The sequence below is a fragment of the Marmota monax genome, unplaced genomic scaffold, assembly GCF_021218885.2.
Source record: "Marmota monax isolate L192 unplaced genomic scaffold, Marmota_monax_Labrador192_F-V1.1 WCK01_AAM20220418_F8-fsc00037, whole genome shotgun sequence".
NCBI lineage: Eukaryota > Metazoa > Chordata > Mammalia > Rodentia > Sciuridae > Marmota > Marmota monax.
Genome location: NW_026693245.1, coordinates 14,812,456 through 14,823,656, shown reverse-complemented (window position 1 = coordinate 14,823,656; position 11,201 = coordinate 14,812,456). Strand labels below are relative to the sequence as shown.

At 38.2% G+C, this 11,201-nt stretch overlaps 1 long non-coding RNA gene across 1 annotated transcript in view; it reads left to right on the top strand.

Annotated features, from left to right (window-relative positions):
* The window catches only part of LOC131424627 (uncharacterized), a 76,228-nt gene that overhangs the window by 6,380 nt on the left and 58,647 nt on the right, over positions 1 to 11,201 (top strand). The window lies entirely within an intron of this gene.

Here is an 11,201-nt window from a genome sequence, read left to right as displayed (position 1 = left end):
CTAAGGGCTTGGCAACATATTGAATTGCATGTTTGGGGTTGTGGTGCCACCTCTCTCTTTCACCTATTAGCAGCTTCCATTCACTTTTTGTCTTGCAAAAGTTTCTTGAAATCTCTCATTCATGAAAGCCATAGACTAAATGTTTGTGTTCACCCCTCCCCAATTTTGGGTATCTCTGGGTGGGGTGTGTGTAGGGGGGTATTTTTCAGCGTACTGGACTCTTTCTGGATCTCTCCCTTTCCGCTATCACATATGTCCAATCAGTAACCTGGTCTCATGGATGGACTAGTCCAGTGTTTCTCAACCCTGGATACATGTCAGAACACCTGGACGGCTTTGACACCCTCCATGATCTCGGCATCATTTCAGGTCTAAGAGAATCAGAATTTCTGAGAATTTAGTTCTGGGCATTATTATTATTAAAAAAAAAACCAAAAAACAAAAAACAAAAAACTTTTTATTTTGATTAAATTTCAAACTTGGAGAAAAGTTGCAAGAAAGTTTCAACTAACTGACAGATATTCTTGCTTCACCCCCCAATTGTTTACATTTTGTACTATTTATCTCATCATTTTATTTAACTGTTTTATTTTTTTCTGAATCCTTTGAGGGTAAGTCCTTTACCTCTCCATGTTCTTCAGTATATATGTCCTAAGGGTAAGAACACTCACTTTCATGACACACTAGAATTACCAAAATTTGGAATTTAACATAAATCCAATAGTTTACTTTTCTATCAGGAATATATATAAAGATGAAAGGATTGCAGTTCCTGAGTTTTTTATGCTTCCATTTGCCTGGAAAATTTTGTCTTTTCCTTTACTTTTAGCTGTTCTGAATTATTTTTTATTAAGTGTGTCTCTGGTACAGAATATATAGTTGGGTCTTGTTTGTGAACCAAGCATAAAATCTTAGCAAATGGGTTAAGTCTCTATATATCTCTTTTCTTTTTCAATGATAAAGGCATAAATATTTATGAGTGATCAACAGGAACAAAGATCATGTCATGTATTGGATGACATTGGGAGTCATTTTTATTATTTTGGACATTTGTTATGTTTTCACTTAGGAGAGGGATACACATAAGAGGCAAAACTGATGTGTCAGCCTTGACTCTGTTATTTTATTTTACACTATTATTATTATGTTTATGTTACATTTACTGTGTTTCTCCACATACTTTTTTTCTTTTTGATTTTAAAATTATTGCAGTATTTAGGATGATTTAAAGTTTTGTTTTAGAGATTGTCATTTTACTTAAAACTATTTTAAGATGCCCTTAGTCACACCCATTAGGGTGGCTACAGTTTAAGAAATAAAACAAATCAGAAAATTACAAGTTTGGTGGTAATATGAACTCTGTGTATTGTTGGTGGGATTGCAAAATGGTGCAACTTCTATGGAAAACTGTACTGTGATTCCTCAAAAATTGAATATAGAATTATTATATGACCCAGTGTCCTATTACTAACATATAACATATTATTTATATATGAGTAGCAGGATATATACAAAAAGAATTGAAAGTAGGGTCTCAAGGCATATTTGCACATGATGTTTATAGAAGCATTATTTGCAGTAACCAAGAGATGGAAGCAGCCCAAATGTCCATCAATGGATGAATGGATAAACAAAATATGGCACAGACATAACATAATGCTCTGCAGCCTTAAAAAAACAAAGAAAATCCTGCCAAATTCTACAACATGGATGAACTTTGAGGACATTATGTTAAGTGAAAGAAGCAGTTACAAAAAGACAAATACTAACAGTGGGAGGTAGGACAGTAAAGGGGGAAAAAGAATCAAAGAGGAAAACAAACCATGTTTAGTAATATAAATAAACAAATATGGCTGGAAGTACAACCCATATCTCAATAATAACCCTAAATGTTAATGGCTTAAACTCACCAATTAAGAGACACAGGCTAGTAGAATGGATCACAAAACAAGACCCAACAATATGCTGCCTACAGGAGACGCATTTGAAAGGAAAAGACATACATAGGCTGAAGGTGAAAGGTTGGGAAAAATCATATCACTCATATGGACTTCGGAAACAAGCAGGAGTGTCCATACTCATATCAAATAAAATAGATTTCAAGCCAAAGTTAATCAAAAGGGATAAAGAGGGACACTACATACTGCTCAAGGGAACCATAAACCAACAAGACATAACAATCATAAATATATATGCCCCAAACAATGGTGCAGCTATGTTCATCAAACAAACTCTTCTCAAGTTCAAGAGTCTAATAGACCACCATACCATAATCATGGGAGACTTCAACACACCTCTCTCACCACTGGACAGATCTTCCAAACAAAAGTTGAATAAGGAAACTATAGAACTCAATAACACAATTAATAACCTAGACTTAATTGACATATATAGAATATACCACCCAACATCAAGCAGTTACACTTTTTTCTCAGCAGCACATGGATCCTTCTCAAAAATAGATCATATATTATGTCACAGGGCAACTCTTAGACAATATAAAGGAGTAGAGATAATACCATGCATCTTATCTGATCATAATGGAATGAAACTGAAAATCAACGATAAAAGAAGGAAGGAAAAAGCATACATCACTTGGAGAATGAACAATAGGTTACTGAATGATCAATGGGTTATAGAAGACATCAAGGAGGAAATTAAAAAATTCTTAGAGATAAATGAAAACACAGACACAACATATCGGAATCTATGGGACACATTGAAAGCAGTTCTAAGAGGAAAATTCATTGCTTGGAGTTCATTTCTTAAAAAAAGAAAAAAACCAACAAATAAATGATCTCATACTTCATCTCAAAATCCTTGAAAAAGAAGAGCAAAACAACAGCAAAAGAAGTAGAAGGCAAGAAATAATTAAAATCAGAGCTGAAATTAATGAAATCGAAACAAAAGAAACAATTGAAAAAATTGACAAAACTGAAAGTTGGTTCTTTGAAAAAATAAATAAAATCGACAGACCCTTAGCCATGCTAACGAAGAGAAGAAGAGAGAGAACTCAAATTAATAGCATATGGGATGAAAAAGGCAATATCACAACAGACACTTCAGAAATACAGAAGATAATCAAAAACTATTTTGAATCCTTATACTCCAATGAATTAGAAGATAGTGAAGGCATAGATAAATTTCTTAAGTCATATGATCTGCCCAGATTGAGTCAGGAGGATATAGACAACCTAAACAGACCAATATCAATTGAGGAAATAGAAGAAACCATCAAAAGACTACCAACTAAGAAAAGCCCAGGACCGGATGGGTATACAGCAGAGTTTTACAAAACCTTTAAAGAGGAACTAATACCAATACTTTTCAAGCTACTTCAGGAAATAGAAAAAGAGGGAGAACTTCCAAATTCATTCTATGAGGCCAACATCACCCTGATTCCGAAACCAGACAAAGACACTTCAAAGAAAGAAAACTACAGACCAATATCTCTAATGAACCTAGATGCGAAAATCCTCAATAAAATTCTGGCGAATCGGATACAAAAACATATCAAAAAAATTGTGCACCATGATCAAGTAGGATTCATCCCTGGGATGCAAGGCTGGTTCAATATACGGAAATCAATAAATGTTATTCACCACATCAATAGACTTAAAAATAAGAACCATATGATCATCTCGATAGATGCGGAAAAAGCATTCGACAAAGTACAGCATCCCTTTATGTTCAAAACTCTAGAAAAACTAGGGATAACAGGAACATACCTCAATATTGTAAAAGCAATCTATGCTAAGCCTCAGGCTAGCATCATTCTGAATGGAGAAAAACTGAAGGCATTCCCTCTAAAATCTGGAACAAGACAGGGATGCCCTCTCTCTCCACTTCTGTTCAACATAGTTCTCGAAACACTGGCCAGAGCAATTAGACAGACGAAAGAAATTAAAGGCATCAAAATAGGAAAAGAAGAACTTAAATTATCACTATTTGCAGATGACATGATTCTATACCTAGCAGACCCAAAAGGGTCTACAAAGAAACTATTAGAGCTAATAAATGAATTCAGCAAAGTGGCTGGATATAAAATCAACATGCATAAATCAAAGGCATTCCTGTATATCAGCGACAAATCATCTGAAATGGAAATGAGGACAACCACTCCATTCACAATATCCTCAAAAAAAAAAATACTTGGGAATCAACCTAACAAAAGAGGTGAAAGACTTATACAATGAAAACTACAGAACCCTAAAGAGAGAAATAGAAGAAGATCTTAGAAGATGGAAAAATATACCCTGTTCATGGATAGGCAGAACTAACATCATCAAAATGGCGATATTACCAAAAGTTCTCTATAGGTTTAATGCAATGCCAATCAAAATCCCAACGGCATTTCTTGTAGAAACAGAGAAAGCAATCATGAAATTCATATGGAAAAATAAAAGACCCAGAATAGCAAAAACAATGCTAAGCAGGAAGTGTGAATCAGGCGGTATAGCGATACCAGACTTCAAACTATACTACAGAGCAATAGTAACAAAAACAGCATGGTACTGGTACCAAAACAGGTGGGTGGACCAATGGTACAGAATAGAGGACACAGAAACCAATCCACAAAACTACAACTATCTTATATTTGATAAAGGGGCTAAAAGCATGCAATGGAGGAAGGATAGCATCTTCAACAAATGGTGCTGGGAAAACTGGAAATCCATATGCAACAAAATGAAACTGAATCCCTTTCTCTCGCCATGCACAAAAGTGAATTCAAAATGGATCAAGGAGCTTGATATCAAATCAGAGACACGCCGTCTGATAGAAGAAAAAGTTGGCTACGATCTACAGTCGGTGGGGTCGGGCTCCAAATTCCTCAATAGGACACCCATAGCACAAAAGTTAATAACTAGAATCAACAAATGGGACTTACTCAAACTAAAAAGTTTTTTTCTCGGCAAAAGAAACAATAAGAGAGGTAAATAGGGAGCCTACATCCTGGGAACAAATCTTTACTCCTCACACTTCAGATAGAGCCCTAATATCCAGAGTATACAAAGAACTCAAAAAATTAGACAATAAGATAACAAATAACCCAATCAACAAATGGGCCAAGGACCTGAACAGACACTTCTCAGAGGAGGACATACAATCAATCAACAAGTACATGAAAAAATGCTCACCATCTCTAGCTGTCGGAGAAATGCAAATCAAAACCACCCTAAGATACCATTTCACTCCAGTAAGATTGGCAGCCATTATGAAGTCAAACAACAACAAGTGCTGGCGAGGATGTGGGGAAAAGGGTACACTTGTACATTGCTGGTGGGACTGCAGATTGGTGCAGCCAATTTGGAAAGCAGTATGGAGATTTCTTGGAAAGTTCGGAATGGAACCACCATTTGACCCAGCTATTCCCCTTCTCGGTCTATTCCCTAAAGACCTAAAAAGAGCATGCTACAGGGACACTGCTACATCGATGTTCATAGCAGCACAATTCACAATAGCAAGACTGTGGAACCAACCTAGATGCCCTTCAATAGACGAATGGATAAAAAAAATGTGGCATTTATACACATTGGAGTATTACTTTGCATTAAAAATGACAAAATCATATAATTTGCAGGGAAATGGATGGCATTAGAGCAGATTATGCTAAGTGAAGCTAGCCAATCCCTAAAAAACAAATGCCAAATGTCTTCTTTGATATAAGGAGAGTAACTAAGAACAGAGTAGGGACGAAGAGCATGAGAAGAAGATTAACATTAAACTGGGATGAGAGGTGGGAGGGAAAGGGAGAGAGAAGGGAAATTGCATGGAAATGGAAGGAGACCCTCAGGGTTATACAAAATTTCATACAAGAGGAAGTGAGGGGAAAGGGGAAAATAATACAAGGGGGAGAAATGAATGACAGTAGAGGGGGTAGAGAGAGAAGAGGGGAGGGGAGGGGAGGGGAGGGGGGATAGCAGAGGATAGGAAAGGCAGCAGAATACAACAGACACTAGTATGGCAATATGTAAATCAATGGATGTGTAACTGATGTGATTCTGCAATCTGCATACGGGGTAAAAATGGGGGTTCATAACCCACTTGAATCAAAGTGTGAAATATGATATATCAAGAACTATGTAATGTTTTGAACAACCAACAATTAAAAAAATGACAAATACTATATGATTTCACCTATATACAATTTCTAAAGTAGTCAAATTCATAGAGATAAAAAGTAGAAGAGTGATTACTAGGGGCGGGGGGAAGGGGGAAAGAGAAATAGTTGCTTAATGGGTTATAATTTCAGTTCTTCAAGATGAAAATGTTCTGGAGATCTGTTTAACAAAAATGCATATTACTTAACGATAGGGAACTGCACACTTAAAAATGATTAAGATGGTAAATTTTATATTGTTTTTTTTTTTTGCCACAATAAAAAAGTCCTTAGTTTCCTGTTATTATTTAATTTTTTCTATTTTCCTTTTAGTGTAAGCTTCGAATGGCATCCTTTGACTCCTACCTATTGTGTACATGCTAGTCAGTGAGTTACGCATGGGTAGTCTTAGCCATGCACCCAGGGGATTCTGTTCCACAGCTAGTGCTGAGAAGCACGGGTGGCTCTCCCATGCACCCCTTTCCTTCCAGCCATATATCACGATCCTGTTCCAGCGTCCATCACTCCACATGCTGCAGCGCCCTGGCTTAGCTTTCCCAGACTGCCTGTTCAATCCTTTCTGCATACTATACCAGAGTCATGTTGCAAAAGTTCACTTTGTGTCACTTTCTCCATTGCTAGAAAGTGATCAGTGGTCTTGTTCCATGGTTTCAGTTCACAATAGGTGAATCCATTTGAGCCATGGCTGGGACACTTGCCAGTTATATGACCTCTGTTAAGTAATTTAATGGGCGAACACAGTTGGTGGGTCAGAGCACTTATTCAATAAGCATCCTTCCAGTTTTCCTTCATCAAGCTCTGGTATGCCTTTCACCCACCCTCCTGGCCTCCCCTCAACTCTCACAGATAATTCTGGGTTTTCTAATTAAACGTATCTCTTTTTTTTGGTAATAAGAATTGAACCCAGGGGCGTTTAACTACTGAGCCACATCCCCAGCCCTTTTTATGTTTTATTTAGAGACAGGGTCTTGCTGAATTGCTTAAGGCCTCACTAGGTTGCTGAGGCTGGCTTTGAACTTGCCATCCTCCTGCCTCAGCCTCTGGAGTCACTGGGGTTACAGGTGTGTGCCACCACACCCGGTTTCAACCTTATCTTTTAAGGCCAGATTCCAGTTCCACCTCTTGTCTAAACACTTTGGCTAGGAATTCTCCTGCTTTTCTGTGCACATCCATAACACTAACACATTCAGCTTTTAGTGACTTGTGTTCTTCCACTTTGCAAAAGTGTAAATAAAAACAGAAACCTAAGAACAGGTGGAAGGAACTGACTGAGTATGCTCTACTGGATAACTGTGAAATCACATTTGCTGCTTTGAGAAACATCTGTGGCCTTGCTTTAACACTCACAGTCCTGGACCACCCGCCCCTTATATGATTTGGCAAGTTACTTATCTCACAAACCCATTCTACTGAAAAGTAGGAATTGTGCCATAAGCATCTAAATAGTTGGTACAACATTGTTGGAAAGCAATAAATATTTCTTGCATAATAGGATCTATCTCATAATAGCTGATACTGAATACTTATTATCTGCCTGGCCCCTGCTCTAAGTATTTTACATTTACAACCTCATAGTAACCATATGAAATAGATCCTATTATTGTTTGTTTTTTCCTACTTAGGATCTGAAACTGAGGTTCAGAGAGGTGAAGTAACTAGCTCAAGCTTGCACAGCAAGTAGGAGCAGAGGCTGGCTGGACAAATCAACAGTACACCTTCAGAATTGGTACTACCCTGCTATTGCCTCTCATTAATGCACTAGCAAAATATGATCATTTAATTATATTCCTGCAAATTATAATTGTTCATATTTTGCTCCCAGATGTGGACCATATTGACATTTCTGTTTCACTGACTTTCCAAGTGAATGAATATCAATGATCCCCTCAGTGTTGAGCAGGTAGACTTTAGCGCTCTTTGGGGTCAACTCCTCTGCATTTTCAGGTAGACCCCGCCACCTACTTGATGTGTGCTCTTGAACAAGTCACTTAACCTTTCTTGTTTCTCATCTCCAACTTCTATCATTGATCATTTACATAAGATTTGTTGCCATAGTAATAGAAAATAACACTGACCTATCTCTCCGGAGTGAGTGTCATGGGGATTAACTAATTTACAGCTGTGAAGAGCTTTCAACATATGAACTGCTAAACAACAGTGAGATCGTAAAGAGAATTTAAAACACTATCAGCTTGTGGAGCGTGCCCATATTTGATGCCCATCATTATATGTTTAACTATTAGTATTACTACTCATAATAAACTTTTATGAGGTACTTTAAGAGGTTGAAGTGTTTTTATGAGAGCTAATTAGTTGTTCCAACCAGCTCTACGAGGTAGGTCAGTATTTTTATCATCTCTGTTTTGGAAATTACATTAAATTGCTGCATGCACCATTAAAAAAACCTTAAACTTCTTGATATTTGGAAGCATTTTTTTGACTGGAGACAATTCTTGTACAGCTACCCCATCCAACACAAAGATCGCATCATGGGGAAGTGGGAGGGTGAATTATGCATTTGGTACTCAGCATGCAACATGGGCAGGTCTTTCCATTTTTAATTGTTTGGATGTTTCCACATTAATTATGTGGCAGTTTGGGGGCTAGGTTCTTGTGTGTATCAGTCAGGGTGCATTTAGGACAATTAAACCCATTCTAGATATTTCAAACAGAAGTTTAACTTTTTTCTAGAAATTGATCACATGTTTTCAAGGGGTTGCAAATGGGAAGATTAGGTGTGGGGAAAGACAAAATTAAAAAGAAGAGGCCAGGGCTGGGATTGTGGCTCAGCAGTAGAGTGCTTGCCTAGCATGTTCGAGGCCCTGGGTTTGATCCTCAGCACCACATAAAAATAAAATAAGGATATTGTGTCCAACTACAACTAAATATATATATATATATATATATATATATATATATATATATATATATATATATATATATAAAGAGGTCAAACCAGAAACTAGTTACTTCAGGAATCAGTCTCACTTCCAGGTTTTGAAGGAGCAAAAGAAAGGAAGCCAAGTTATCATCATCCAGGAACACCACTTGCTCTGGGCTGGAGCCTTGGAGAGAAGCCCACTGCAGGAGCCAGAATCACAGAAAGCAGGCAGCCAACTGCAGAGACATTGCTAGAGCAAGAAAAAAGAGGGTCTTCTCTGCTCCTGCACTCTAATTTTGCACGGACCAATAGAAAGTCGGAGGCAAGGGAACCTGGGAAATGTGGGTTGTGGGTCTCTGGCACCAGTTACACACAGCAGAATGGAGAAGGTGAATAGAGGACTGAGAGACAGCAGGTAAGTAACTGGTGCCTCTTGAATTCACTAATTTTTCCTGGAGGTTAGGGAGATTCAGAAACTTGCTGTGGCAACCCGTGGTTTGCAATTCTAACTCAGATTTCTAACTCCAATTGTAATGTGTGCTCAAGGTGCCACCTTGGTCTCTTTGAGCCTTAGGGTGCTCACTCCCCAGTGGAGCTCCGGTGGCAGGTGGTAAGAACGCTCATCTCTACCTACCTTCATGGGTAAGATCAAATGAAATCATATACATAAAACACTTGGTTGTTGTTAATGCAGCCAACAAATACAAGTTAGTAGTGTTGTTTGTAAGTAATTTTTATGAGGTTTTGCAGAACTTTTCATAAAGAAATATAGAATGGAGCTGGGTGTGGTAGTGAATGCCTGTGATCCCAGTGGCTTGGGAGGCTCATGAGTTCAAAGGAGGATTATGAGTTCAAAGGAGGATCATGAGTTCAAAGCCAGCCTCAGCAATTTAGTGAGGCTCTATGCAACTCAGTGAGACCCTGTCTCCAAATATATATATATTTAAAAACAGCTGGGGATGTGCTCAGTGGTTAAGCACCCCTGGGTTCAATCCCTGCCCCACCCCCCCAAAAAAAGAAAAAGAAAAAGAAAAAAAATCTAGGATTGAGATCAAGTTTTCTAGAATCAAGTTAGAGCCTGTGTCAGCTTTTTATCACTGTGACCAAAATACCTGACAAGAACAACTGTAGAGGAGGAAAAGTTTATTTTGGGTTCACGGTTTCAGAGGTCTCAGTTCATGGTTGGTCAACTCTGGGCCTGAGGTGAGACAGAACATCATTGCACTAGGGCATGTTGGAGGAAAGCTTCTTAGAAGCTCATGGCAGCCAGGAAGCAGAGAGAGCAGCCAGGGACAAGAGCAGCCTGAGACCCCACCCCCAGTGTGGACCCACTTCCTCTATCCCTGCGCCACTAATCCATTGATTAGTCCATAGCTCTCATAATCTAATCTTTTCACCTTGAACATTCCTGCATTGCCTAACACATGAGATTTGAGGGGACCTTAAAGATTCAAACCATAGCAGAGCTTCTTATATTAAGACTGTGGCTGAACAGTGAGTGTGTGTGCATCACCTTTCAGTAGATAGTTACTAGTTTTTTTGTCTTCACTTGGGATTACAGAACATATTAAAGCACTATTTGCTGTTTCTGATTTGTGTGGTTTCAGTCCTGTAACCAGTACTTTAAAATAAGAATTTGTTACACTGTTATGAACTATCTCAAACCTTATATAAAAGGAAACTGAGATAGGACACATGTTCATTAAATAGTCACTTAAAAACAAATAATGGGCATCCAGTCTTCTGACCTCCCCTCCAGGAGTGGGCATGGGGTATATTAGAAGTCATATTCCTGTCTGGGCAAACTAAGGCAAGCCATTTACCTCTTTGAAGCTTAGATCTTCATTAATAAATCAAGAATACTTGCCCTGCCTATACAGAGTATAGGTTTGAGAATCAGTGGGGATAATGAGTGGAAAAGTGTTTGGTAAAACTTAAAGTGCTATACCAGTGTCAAGGACTTCTTCTGAGTTGCCTGATGCCTCCTGGGCTATATTAAAACATGGCTTCTGGAAATACTGAAATCCTTATGAGAAAGCAAGGCTCTGTAGCATCCTATCATTAGTCATTCCCCAATGTCATGAACTTACTTAGTGTTTATGCCCACCCTTCCCCATCAGAGACAATGAAATCACTCTGGTGGCCAGCTGTTTCCCCAAGTAACAGTCTTATCATTTGTATTGCTCAGAGAAAGGCTAT